Source organism: Macaca nemestrina, chromosome 6, assembly GCF_043159975.1.
Source record: "Macaca nemestrina isolate mMacNem1 chromosome 6, mMacNem.hap1, whole genome shotgun sequence".
NCBI classification, from domain to species: Eukaryota; Metazoa; Chordata; class Mammalia; order Primates; family Cercopithecidae; genus Macaca; species Macaca nemestrina.
In genome coordinates, this window is record NC_092130.1 from 144,168,720 (window position 1) to 144,180,337 (window position 11,618).

General features: G+C 36.1%; 1 protein-coding gene across 7 annotated transcripts in view; it reads right to left on the reverse strand.

Moving 5' to 3' along the window:
* Positions 1-11,618, reverse strand: part of LOC105473083 (NIPBL cohesin loading factor) — a 214,539-nt gene that overhangs the window by 117,912 nt on the left and 85,009 nt on the right. Inside the window, exons 2-3 of one of the 7 annotated variants that reach the window (XM_071099014.1) lie at positions 7,607-7,724; positions 3,199-3,284 (exon numbers count right to left, since the gene is read on the reverse strand). The exons of 3 other annotated variants lie outside the window; for them this stretch is intronic. The gene's annotated coding sequence lies outside the window, so the exon portion shown is untranslated. Of the gene's footprint in view, positions 1-448; positions 2,226-3,198; positions 3,285-7,606; positions 7,725-11,618 lie in introns of those variants that run through there. 3 more of the 7 variants (XM_011726709.3, XM_071099015.1, XM_011726710.2) reach the window with 3 other exon arrangements.

The following is an 11,618-nucleotide window of genomic DNA, read 5'->3' on the forward strand; positions in this document are numbered from 1 at the left end:
ATTTGGAAAAGCATACTCATCTCACAAGGCTGAGATTCAGACCTTGTTATAGTGTGGCTGCAGCCCAGCCTGTTGGGTAACAGAAAAGTTTGCTCGAGTCCTGGTGGGCCAGGAAACTAAGGGTAGATCTGTTAACATACTAAGCTAAGAACTAAGGTCAGACCTTAGAATTGTCCCGCCACCACTTGGAGGGATGACTGAAAGCTTTAGTAAGAGAGGAGCAAGATTTCTGGGGGCAAGAATGAAAAGGTTCTCCTTGCCCTTTGCTCAGCCTTCTCACATTAAACAATTTTTTAAAAAGTTTAAATTAGTATATTTTTATTGTCCTAGTTTATATTACATTTAACATTATAAACCACCTAAAATCCTTTTAGAAAATAGGTGGGATATAAATGCTAAATAGCTACACAGGTTAAGTAAATAAATAAATCTATGTGGTACTACTTACTATTTTAAATAGGTCAGTGAGTCCCTAGAGAGTGGCACCTCTCCAGCAGAATCCTTTCACTTCAGTCAAGCCACCTTCAGATTCCTTTTCCCTGCCTGCTATTTAAGAACAGATTTTTCACATGCTATTTAAGATACTTCTGAAAGGATCTTCCTCAAATTCTAGTTCAAAAACAAAAAGTTCCCAATAAGTTGCACTGTAAAAATTCTCATTTTCTTTAAAACATTTCTGCTTTTCTAAAGTTCCAAATTACTTCCAATAAATTTTTAAAATGTAAAATAAAGCAAAGTTCTAAAACTCTCTTGAGACACTTGCTTTGCTTCTGGAACACTGAGTTCTCTGCAGCCACCATGCTGGATACCAATAATGTATATGTGTGTCCCAACAGTGTAGCTATAACACATAATATATTTATAACATGTATTAGAAGGATATATTTACACTGCTGAGTACTATTATGCAGAGAAAGAAAAGTTACCACTAAGTAAATAAGGTTGAGATGTAGGGTTTCTCAAAAGCAGTTTATAAAATATGTTCACGTTTGCTGAGAAATAAAACAATGAGTAAAACTATATACTTCTATGAACTGACTTAAATAAAACTTCATATAACTTTAAATAGTCCCAGTTTGTTATACAGTTAAATGGATTTGCAGAGGCCTGTAGTTAGTTACACAAAGTTTAATTGTACCAAACTATACAAAACTACAAACTACCTCAGGAAAAATATAGTCCTGTGTCCTGGAATTTGATTATTATAAATTTATTTTTACATAGAGGCTACAGAGGAAATTTCCAAGCGCATCTATGAATTGTTTGGATTCCTAGTCCACCCCCAACACACCAAAACAAAATCTATTCCTCATCTTCTTTTACACTGCAAAATAGCCTGTCTCCAAGTCCCTTATATAAGTTGAAACTGTTATAAGACTGTTTCATATACAATCGTATTAGAAATGCAAAATCAAACAATGACTGTTTATTTCCAAATGAGGTTTAGGTTTTAAAGAACTATAAAATTAAGATCTAGATCTCAACTTTTGACCAAAACATATGTGATATACAATTAACTTAGTCTGCAATATAAAAGCCTTTTATGTGAAAATTACTGAATAGTCCACAAGAGGGCACACTTTCAACTAATGTAAATAAGTGGAAAAATTAAAAATTCAGTTTTGTTTTTTTTTTTTACTAGCACATCAAAGATTGGCCAGATTCTTCTGATTATTCAACAATATTAGAAAGCAAAAGATCCCGAAGTGTGTGGGTTTTTTTTGTTTAAATACTGAAATGGAAACTTTTTTGAGATATATGTGAAATATAAGAAAAACTTGTGAACAAGACTTCTATATTAATATTAAAATTAAATTATAAAAGTATGCAATAGTCTTTGCCATTTTGGTTCTGTTAGCCATTTGGAATTTGGCTGCCTTAAGAATCTTTTCAAGAAACTCTGGCTACTTTGATTTTTGATCCTCAATTCTTCAAGACAATCTAGTATGAGAACACGGAATATGTTTCAGATACTTTAGGAAACTCTCCCAATTAAATAGGTAAGATCATTAATAAAGCACATGAAAGAGCAATCAAGAAAGGGTATACATGGAAGAGGTGCAAACAATCGTGGAGCACTTATGCATAATCTGCATACTGATCTCTATCCTGCTCTAACTCATTCAAAAATACCATTTCAGCAATTCTCCTCTCTCCTGTATCATCCATTTTTCCACATATTGAATAATCCCAATCAGCATAAAACATATATATGCAAATAATTCTCCCTACTCGCAATAAAAACAAAACCCAAAAAACCCCACCCTTTATCTTGACCCCTATGATCTCCCTCCAACAATGGCTTAATTTTTCTGTTCCCTTTCACAGCAAAATTACCTCAGTTGTTTATATTCATCCCTAATTCTTCTACTTTCTCTTGGAACCCATAATCATATGTGTTTTTATTCTCCATTCCACCAAATATCTAGCCACAGTTAGCAATGGCACTAAAATTACTAGATTCAGTGGGCAAGCCTCTCACCCCAAATGATGTGACCTAGTAATCAACAAAGTTGATCACTCTCTCCTCCTTGAATAATTCTTTACTTGTTTTCCAGAACAACATATTCTCCTAGTTCTGCTGACTAACCTGGCCACTCCAGAATCCTCTTCTGGTTCCTTTCATCTTCCTCTCCATACTCTACTGTTGACCTCATTCAGTGGCATGATTTTAAAACAGTGCTTCTGTGCTTATGGCTCCCAAATTTGTATTTCTAAATCTGACTTCTTCCCCATATACTAGACTCATATCCAACTATCTAATCAATATCTCTGCTTTAGTACAAATTTATTCCCCCTCCCCAAACTGTTCTGATTCTAGGGTTTTTTTTTTTTTATAGTTACATATGGATTTTAGAATCATCTTGTTAATTTCTACAAAGCTGCTTGGAATATGATAGATATAGCATTTAATCTATGTAACAATTTGGGTAGAACTGATAACCATATTGAGCATTATGATCTACAAATGATGTATATGTCTCCACTAATTTAGATATTCTTTAATTTCGCTCAGCAATGTTTACTAGTTTTCAGTCTATGGTGCTTTCACATACTTTTTCAGATTTATTCCTAAGTAGTTCACATTTTTGATGTTATTATAATTGACAAATTTTTGATTTCCAATTGTTAATTGCTAGGATGCAGAAATACAATAGAATATTGTATATTAATTCTGTATCCTGAAAACTTACTAACCTTACTTATTAATTCTGGGGTCTTTTTTGTACAGTTGGCCTTCCGTATTCACAGGTTCCACATCCATGGATTCAACCAATTGTGGACTGAAAATATGTGAGAAAAAACAATATGACAATAAAAAACACAACAAAAATTTAAAAGTACAGTATAACAACTATATAGTTTTCTGTAATAGAAGGTTTTGCTTTTTTTGTTTTTTTGTTTTTTTTTTTTTTTTTTTACTAAGGATTACTATGGAAACTTTTTTGTTAGGTACAAAATACTACAGTCTCACAGTGAGGTTGGCAATAATTAAAACTTCTTTTTGGCCAGGCACAGTGGCTCACGTCTGTAATCCCAGCACTTTGGGTGGCTGAGGTGGGAGGATCACGAGGTCAGATAGAGACCATCCTGGCTAACACGGTGAAACCCCGTCTCTACTAAAAATACAAAAAATTAGCCGGGCGTGGTGACGGGCACCTGTAGTACCAGCTACTCAGGAGGCTGAGGCAGGAGAATGGCATGAACCTGGGAGGCGGAGCTTGCAGTGAGCTGAGATGGCGCCACTGCACTCCAGCCTGGGTGACAGAGTGAGACTCCACCTCAAAAAAACAAACAAACAAAAACAAAACAAAACAACAAATAAAACAAAAAAACCTTCTTTTTTTCAGTCCTACTACTGCTAAACCATGTTTCCCTCGGGCTGTATTTCTGCAATTGGTTTCAAAAACTCAGAAAACAGTTCAAAAGAACTACATATAACCACTAAATAATATAACTAATGAATGTGAAAAAAGATACTGGAATAGCTTTTTAGGGAGGATTTTTTTTTTTTTTTTTTTTAAAGACAAAGTCTCACTCTGTCACCCAGGCTGAAGTGCAGTGGTGCGATCTGGGCTCACTACAGCCTCTGCCTCCAGGGTTCAAGTGATTCTTGCGCCTCAGCCCCTCAAGTAGTTGGGCTACAGGCGTGCGCCGCCACCATGCCCAGCTAATTTTTTTATTTTTAGTAAAGACGGGGCTTCATCATCTTGGTCAGACTGGTCTCAAACTCCTGACCTCAAGTGATCCGCCTGCTTTGGCCTCCCAAAGTGCTGGGATTACAGGCGTGAGCCACTGAATCCGGCCATTTTTTTTTTTTTTTAAGACAGAGTCTCACTCCATCACCCAGGCTGGCGTGCAGTGGCATGATCTCAGCTTACTGAAACCTCTGACTCACGGGTTCAAGTGATTCTTGTGCCTCAGCCTCCCTAGTAGCTGGGATTAAGGCATGCACCACCCCACCCGGCTAATTTTGGTATTTTTAGTAGAGATGGGCTTTCACCATGTTGGCCAGGCTGGCTTCAAACTCATGACCTGAGGTGATCCACCCCCCATCCACCTCCCAAAGAGCTGGGCTTATAGGCATGAGCCACTGCGCCTGGCCAGCGAAGATAAATTTTTAAAAAGTCAACTTAAACCAATAAAAAACAGCTTTTTACTAAGGATCTAAGTTTATAAACTATTTTAAGTAGTTCGATTTACAGAAAAAGAAGCTATCAATGGAGAAAAGTGACTTGTAACTCATTACCTACAGTAACCTTTCTAGGCTTTCCATTGGACCTCTGCATTATATGACAAGTATACAAATTAAGTATGATATAAATTAGGGATGTATTTTTTTCTAAATTAATATACTCATGGTCAATGAACCAATCACAACATGCAAGTTTTGATAACATGAAATACTAGATCCTTTCTGCACATAAAATTTTAAAAATTTAGTTCTGTAATACCAACTGTTCGTTAGAAAAATTTTTAAATTTTAAGTAAGATTTTTGATTTAATAACAGAGTTCCACAAAAGTAAACTTACTATGAAACACAGATTATTAAAAAGAAAATGTAATAGTCATACATCCCAGGGTAGAAGGCTAATGGAAACAGAAATCAAATGACCATGTGTTATAGCGTAATTTCTCAGGTAATGATTTCAAACAGCAAAATAACTGAACAGACTCTTTAATTAAACCTGAAACTCTCCAAACAGCATTTTTGGTGGGTTTTTTTTTTGTTTGTTTTGTTTCTGGGTTTTGAAACTCTTGGGATATTAACTCAATAGGGGTCCAGAATATGTGATAGCTGATTGATTTTTAAAGTACCTAAAGAAGATAATTAGGAAGAAAAGCTTTATCTTATGTTACAGGGGACTTTTATTGTTGTTTAAGAAATTGAAGTAAAATTGGGAGGTATAGAAAAGAGGGATATAGAAAGATCGGTTTCTAAAATTATGTTTTAACACAATTAATTATGACACATAAACACAGAAGCAAAACTAGACTTAAAAAGGAAACACAACACTTTCAATTAGAATACTGAATTGCCTGAACTTGAAGGAGTAGTTTAACCTCTCTTTATCTAAGTTTTCTTATCACTGGGAGATGAAACTTACTAAGTGATTAATTTCTTTCTTTTTGATTATCTGATTTCCAGATTTTCTTTTAAAAAGTAAACCTTTATGCATTCACTATCATGCACTTAATACCTAACACCTACAATAGGGACCGTCAGTGGTTGTTGAGGATACAGTGGTAAACCAAAGAGACATACCCTCACAGACTGTAAGAGTCCAGTAGGGATGATGCACTGAATAATCACTACGAAACATATAATTACATATTTGTGATAAATTCCCTAACAGTAATGACATTTCACGACACTAACATAGTGCTTAATATATGCCTAGCATTGTTATCTAAGGGATTTACATATTTTAATTCATTTAATTCTTATCTTATGAATTAGGTACTACTTTTATATTCATTTTAAGATAATTAATAACAGAGGCACATAAAGATTAAGTAACTTGCCCAAGTCTGATTCCAGAATCCCCACTCTTAACATTCCAGAGTCCTAGCTGTTTTTCATATGAAAAACAAAACAAAACAAAACAAAAACTGTTGCAAGAGAAGAAAAAAAGGTTAATTAAACTTATGTTCGGGGAGGGAGGAAATGCCTGATGAGGGAATTCTCATAAGTAAGAGTTAAATAGGCAAAGGGGGAAGAAGAAATGAGGATCTTAGCACGTTCAAGTCTCTGAAGAAGGACAGAAACTAGCTAAGGAAAGAAGATTATCTAGTACATAGTGATGGACTGACACAAGACTAGGGAGAAAAGGTACATACAAATTAGTTCATTCTTCACCTGACAGACAAGCTGAAGGCACTCTCAATTTGATTTATTTTGACTCATGCTACTTCAAAAAATAATCTACTGGTTACTCCCACACATATCTTAGTTAATAAGCATGGCACACTTAAAAGTTGCTTAGTTTTGAATCCATTTCTCTCTTAAATACATGTAATAAAATATGTATACTCCTTAAAAATATTAACCTGAAATTACAGTAACTATGTTTACAGAATTAGTCAGAGCTTTAAGGCCTTGGAAAGAACAATAGTTTTTCACAAATAAAGTATGAAAACAATTGCCTCAGAATAAACTTTAAAGGAAAAATCTAAATGCTAAGTAAAAGGGCAATTGTATATTCTTGGGTGTTTATGAGATGAAAACTATGTTCATGCAAAAACCTGCAAATGAATGTTCACAGCTGCTTTATTTGTGCTATGGCTTGACTGCGTCCCCTAAAGTTCATTTGTTGGAAACTTAATCCCCAATACAACAGTGTTGAGAGATGGGACCTTTAAAAGGTGATTAGTTCACAAGGACTCTTTTGCCTTCATAAATGGATTAATGTTGTTGTCTCAGGAGTGAGTTCCTGATAAAAAGAAGAGTTCTGTCCCCTTCTATTTCTCCCCACTAATGTCTTGTGCTCTCTTGCTCCTCCACTTTCCATTATGGGATGAAACAGCAAGAAGGTCCTCCCCAGATGTGGGCCCCTCAACCTTGAACTTGCCACACTCCAGAATTGTAAGAAATAAATCTCTGTTTTTATAAACTACCCAGTCTCAGATATTCTGTTAGAGCAGCACAAAATGGACTAAGACAATTTCATAATAGCCAAAAGCTGGAAACAAATGTCCTTCAATGCAGACATGGTTAAACCAACCACAGCAGATCCATACTACGGAATGCTAGAACAATAAAAGGAAAAAAATTATTGGTAAAAACATCAACTTGGATGATATAAAGGAAATTACACCAAGTAGAAAAAATACCAATCTCAAAAGCCTACAAACTACATGATTCCATTTTTGTAACATTCTTGAAATAATAACATCATAGAGATGGTGAAAAGATTAGTGGTTGCCAGGGACTGAAAACTCCCAAGTGGGCCAGGCACAGTGGCTCAAGCCTGGAATACCAACTTTGGGAGGCCGAGGTAGATGGATAGCTTGAGCCCAAGAGTTCAAAAACAGTCTGGGCAATATGGCAAAAGCCCATTTCTACAAAAAATACAAAAATTAGTCAAGTGTGGTAGTATGCACCTGTAGTTCCAGCTATTTGGGAGGCTGAGGTGTAAGGATCACTTGAGCCACGGAGGTTGAGGGTGCAGTGAGCTGTGACTGCACCACTGCACTCCAGTCTGGGTGACAGAGCAAGACCCTGTGAAAAAACAAAAACAAAAAAACAAGAGTGTAGGTGTAGTTATGAAGAGATAGCACCCAAAGTAGTGCTTACAGTGATAGAATAGTAAGTTGAGTGTGGTACTGTTATACATAACTACATGTACACACAACTGTACACACACACCCCTGCTGTACACGCACACAACAGTACATATCCACCTGGTTAAATCTGAACAAGTTCCTGGATTGTATCAACGTCAGTTTCCTGGTTTTGAAACTGTAATATACTTATATAAAATTTTATTATTGTGAGAAGCTGGGTGACGACTTCCTTGTACATTTTTCCCCAACTTCCTATGGATCTACATTATTTCAAAATTTAAAAATTTAAAAACAGTAATACTCTGTGCATTCTGGACAGTACATAGTTCATTAGTATAGATTTTTTATCACTTAACAAAGTTTAATGTTCAAATTAGTTGATTTAGAAACTTTGCAGAACAATTTTCTTTGGGTTTTAAATGTTTTCACATTTTTCGGTGGAAGAGATAACTTTTACTTTTGATATAATTTCAAACTTAAAAAATTACACAGTCAAGAAACTACCATAATCTTTAACCAGATTCACCAATTGTTTATATTTTGCTCCATCTGCTTAAACAATCACAAACTCTTTCCTCCTGTTTCCCTTCCTCACTCGTGGTGTGGTGGTGGTGGTCAGGGGTGTGCATGCGTGCGTGCGTGTGTGTGTGTGGTGTGTCTCCCTTGAACCATTTAAGAGGTGACAACATCAAAGTTCATTCCCCTAAATACTTCAATACGTACTGGCCTAAAACTACAGTCTCTCAACCTTTCTCCTGGAACCAGTGGGCCAGGCTGGACATGGTCTTTTGGAGATGATAGAGGCACAAAAATACGAGCCCAATCCTGCCAGTGCTACTCAAGCCTTTGGTCATGTCATGCCCACTAATACCAAAGTGAGTCCTATGACCAAATCCAAAGCAGGGGGCAATGAAATATAATCTGCCCCTTTAGGAGTAGGTGGTAAATGGTATAGTCACATGGCAAAGAACTGATGCTATTAATGCAATCTATTACACCCGCTGAACCCAAGGTTTTCAAGGATGGGAGCTGGTATTTAATAAGTGCTTCAGGTAATTTTGATGCATACATATGACTAAAAATAAACAGGGGAAAGATTCCGGGCAAAGGATACATTTTGATATCGAAAATAAATAAAAATGGCACACAGAAACAGACATTGTTCTCCAAACTCCAAGAGTTGGTCCTAAAATAAGGCTTTAGTCTCCTTGTTAGCAACGAAAAGAAGAAAGTATTATGTATTTAAAATAAAAGTGAATTAGTAGTTGTTCCAAAGTACAGCTTTTCCAAGATGCAGAAATCAGAGAGTAACTTCACTAGTAAGTCCTCAGAAAGACGCTGGATGACATAATGGAGAAGGTCCTTAATAGTGTTCCTAAAAAAATTAAAGATCTGTTTTAGGCGACTTCTCCTTTTCCTCTCTTTTCTTGGGGGGCGGGGGAAATCACATCCTAAAAGTACAATCCAGTAAACGCAAAGTTAACAGGAGGTCAAAATCATGCAATCCATGCACACAGATCTCCAATGGTATGGTTTAACTTAAAAGTAAAATTTGAAATATTCACAGGAATGCAGAGAATGCCAACCTTTAGTCAGTGCTCCATTAATACATTTCTCAAAATTGAGTGTTAGAAAAATTTAGAATGTCAAGAGTATATGGCTGAATATCATTAAGAGCAGAAGTACATGTTTTATCAATTAAGGCAAGGAACAAATGAGAAGGTGATTTTATGAAGTTTAAGAAGCTTACCCAAAATACATTCCACTTCTAGACAGAAGCCTCAGGCAGGTCAGAATTGTTTTTAAAATAAGTCTGACTTTGCTCTAATACATAAATGAATGAGAGGATCACGATTCCAAATTTACAAACCAGTGCTACTAACTATAGATAAATGCTATCTATAGTTTCCGGAGCTGAAAGCCAAAAAATTGATAAAACTTCTGGGCAATATTTTATAATGCCTGTTTAATATACCACAAATTCTCCTTTATAGAAAGAAAAGGCTATATGTGAACAAATTGATTAGCCTCCCTAATTGTAGGCAATACATAGCCTATATTATGAGGTACAGAGGGGAAAAAAGGAAATTAAATCTACTATGTGCCAGGCACTGTGCTAGTTGTTTTAGTTTTTTTTCCCCATTTAATCTTCAATATAATCCAATGAATAAGTCTTGTTACCACCATTTTAAAGATAGGAACTCTGGGCAGTTCGCTTGTTTTTGTCCCATTATTAAGATGAGGTTAATCAGACTTACTTGTTAGGTTAAGATAAACTTGACAGTAATCATAAAATGGTTATCCACAAGGAAGATAAAATGGGATGGTAGTGAGAATTCTGGGCATATCCTCCTAATAGTAACTTTGACCTCGGAGACACACACAGTTATGTGTCACATAATGACAGGGACAAACGTTCTGAGAAATGTACCATTAGGCAATTTCATCACTGTGCAAACATGATAGAATGTACCTACACACACCTAGATGGTATAGCCTACTACACACCTATTGCTACTGGTATAGCCTATTGCTCCTAGGCTACAAACCTAAACAGCATGTTACTGTACTGTATACGTAGCCATTTATAACACAATAGTAAGTATTTGTGTATCTAAACATAGAAAAGGTACAGTAAAAATACGGTATTAAAATCCTATAGGACCTCAGTCATTATGGTCTGTTGTTGACCAAATGTCATCATATGGTACATGACTGTGTATGTTACCTATACTCAAAAATCAATATTATTGATTAGTGGATGAAAAAGCAAATCCTAAAACTCAACACAAACAGCAACAAACAAACTCAACTATAGATCAAATAATACCATAATCACACACAAAAATTTTTCAAGTAACTGCGATGACAGTACTATAACTACACAATTACTGAGTAGTTTATTGAAATATAAAACCCCACAACCCCCCTGCAAATAAGTCCACTGGGAGCCCATAAATGTCACCTTATTTGGAAAAAGGGTCTTTGCCAATGTAATAAAGGATCTCAAGATGAGATCATCTTGGATTTAGGGTGGTCCCTAAATCTAATGACACACACCCTTATATAAGATAGAAGAAAGAGACAGACATACTAAGGGAGCCACAGGAGGATAGAGTCAGAGACCGGGGTTTTATGTAGCCACAAGATAAAGAATCCCTGGAGCCACTACAATAGCTGGAAGAGGCAAGGAAGGACTCTTTCCTAGAGCCTTTGGAAGGTGAATCGGCACACTGACATTTTGGTTTGGCCTTCTGGCCCCTTGAACTGTGAGACAATAAATCTCTGTTGTTTTAAGCCACCAGCTTTATGGTATTGTAAGTTGTTATAGCAGCCCTAGGAAACGAATATACTGGAATATATCCTAAGAACAAAAAGAACTGAAAAGAAACCTTGGATATTGTGTGTTCTGTGTTGGCACTGGGATTGATACAGCAATTCTAATACAATATGGTACCTTAGAAGCAAAATGAAGAGAGCCCCCAATACCAGAGGAGTCATCAACTGGTCACTGAATACTAAAGTCTGAGAACTGACCACTAGACTTGATGCAAGTTACTGGTGACTTAGAGAAGACCCATTTTGAAAATGGTGGGACAGAAGAGCAGAAACCTGTTTAGGGTAGGTTTAACAAAGAATGGGAGGACAAATGTGATGTCAGGTACTTGTGAAAGCTTTTCTGATTGCCTTGATGAGGAAGAGATGTTGGAGGTTTTCAGGAGAGGAAAAAGAATAAAACAATCATCTAGGAGAGTGAACGGCTCAAAGAAGTATGGTACAGTTGCTGGGTAACATTAAGAGCCCACTGCCTTTAAAGTGAGACCAGTCA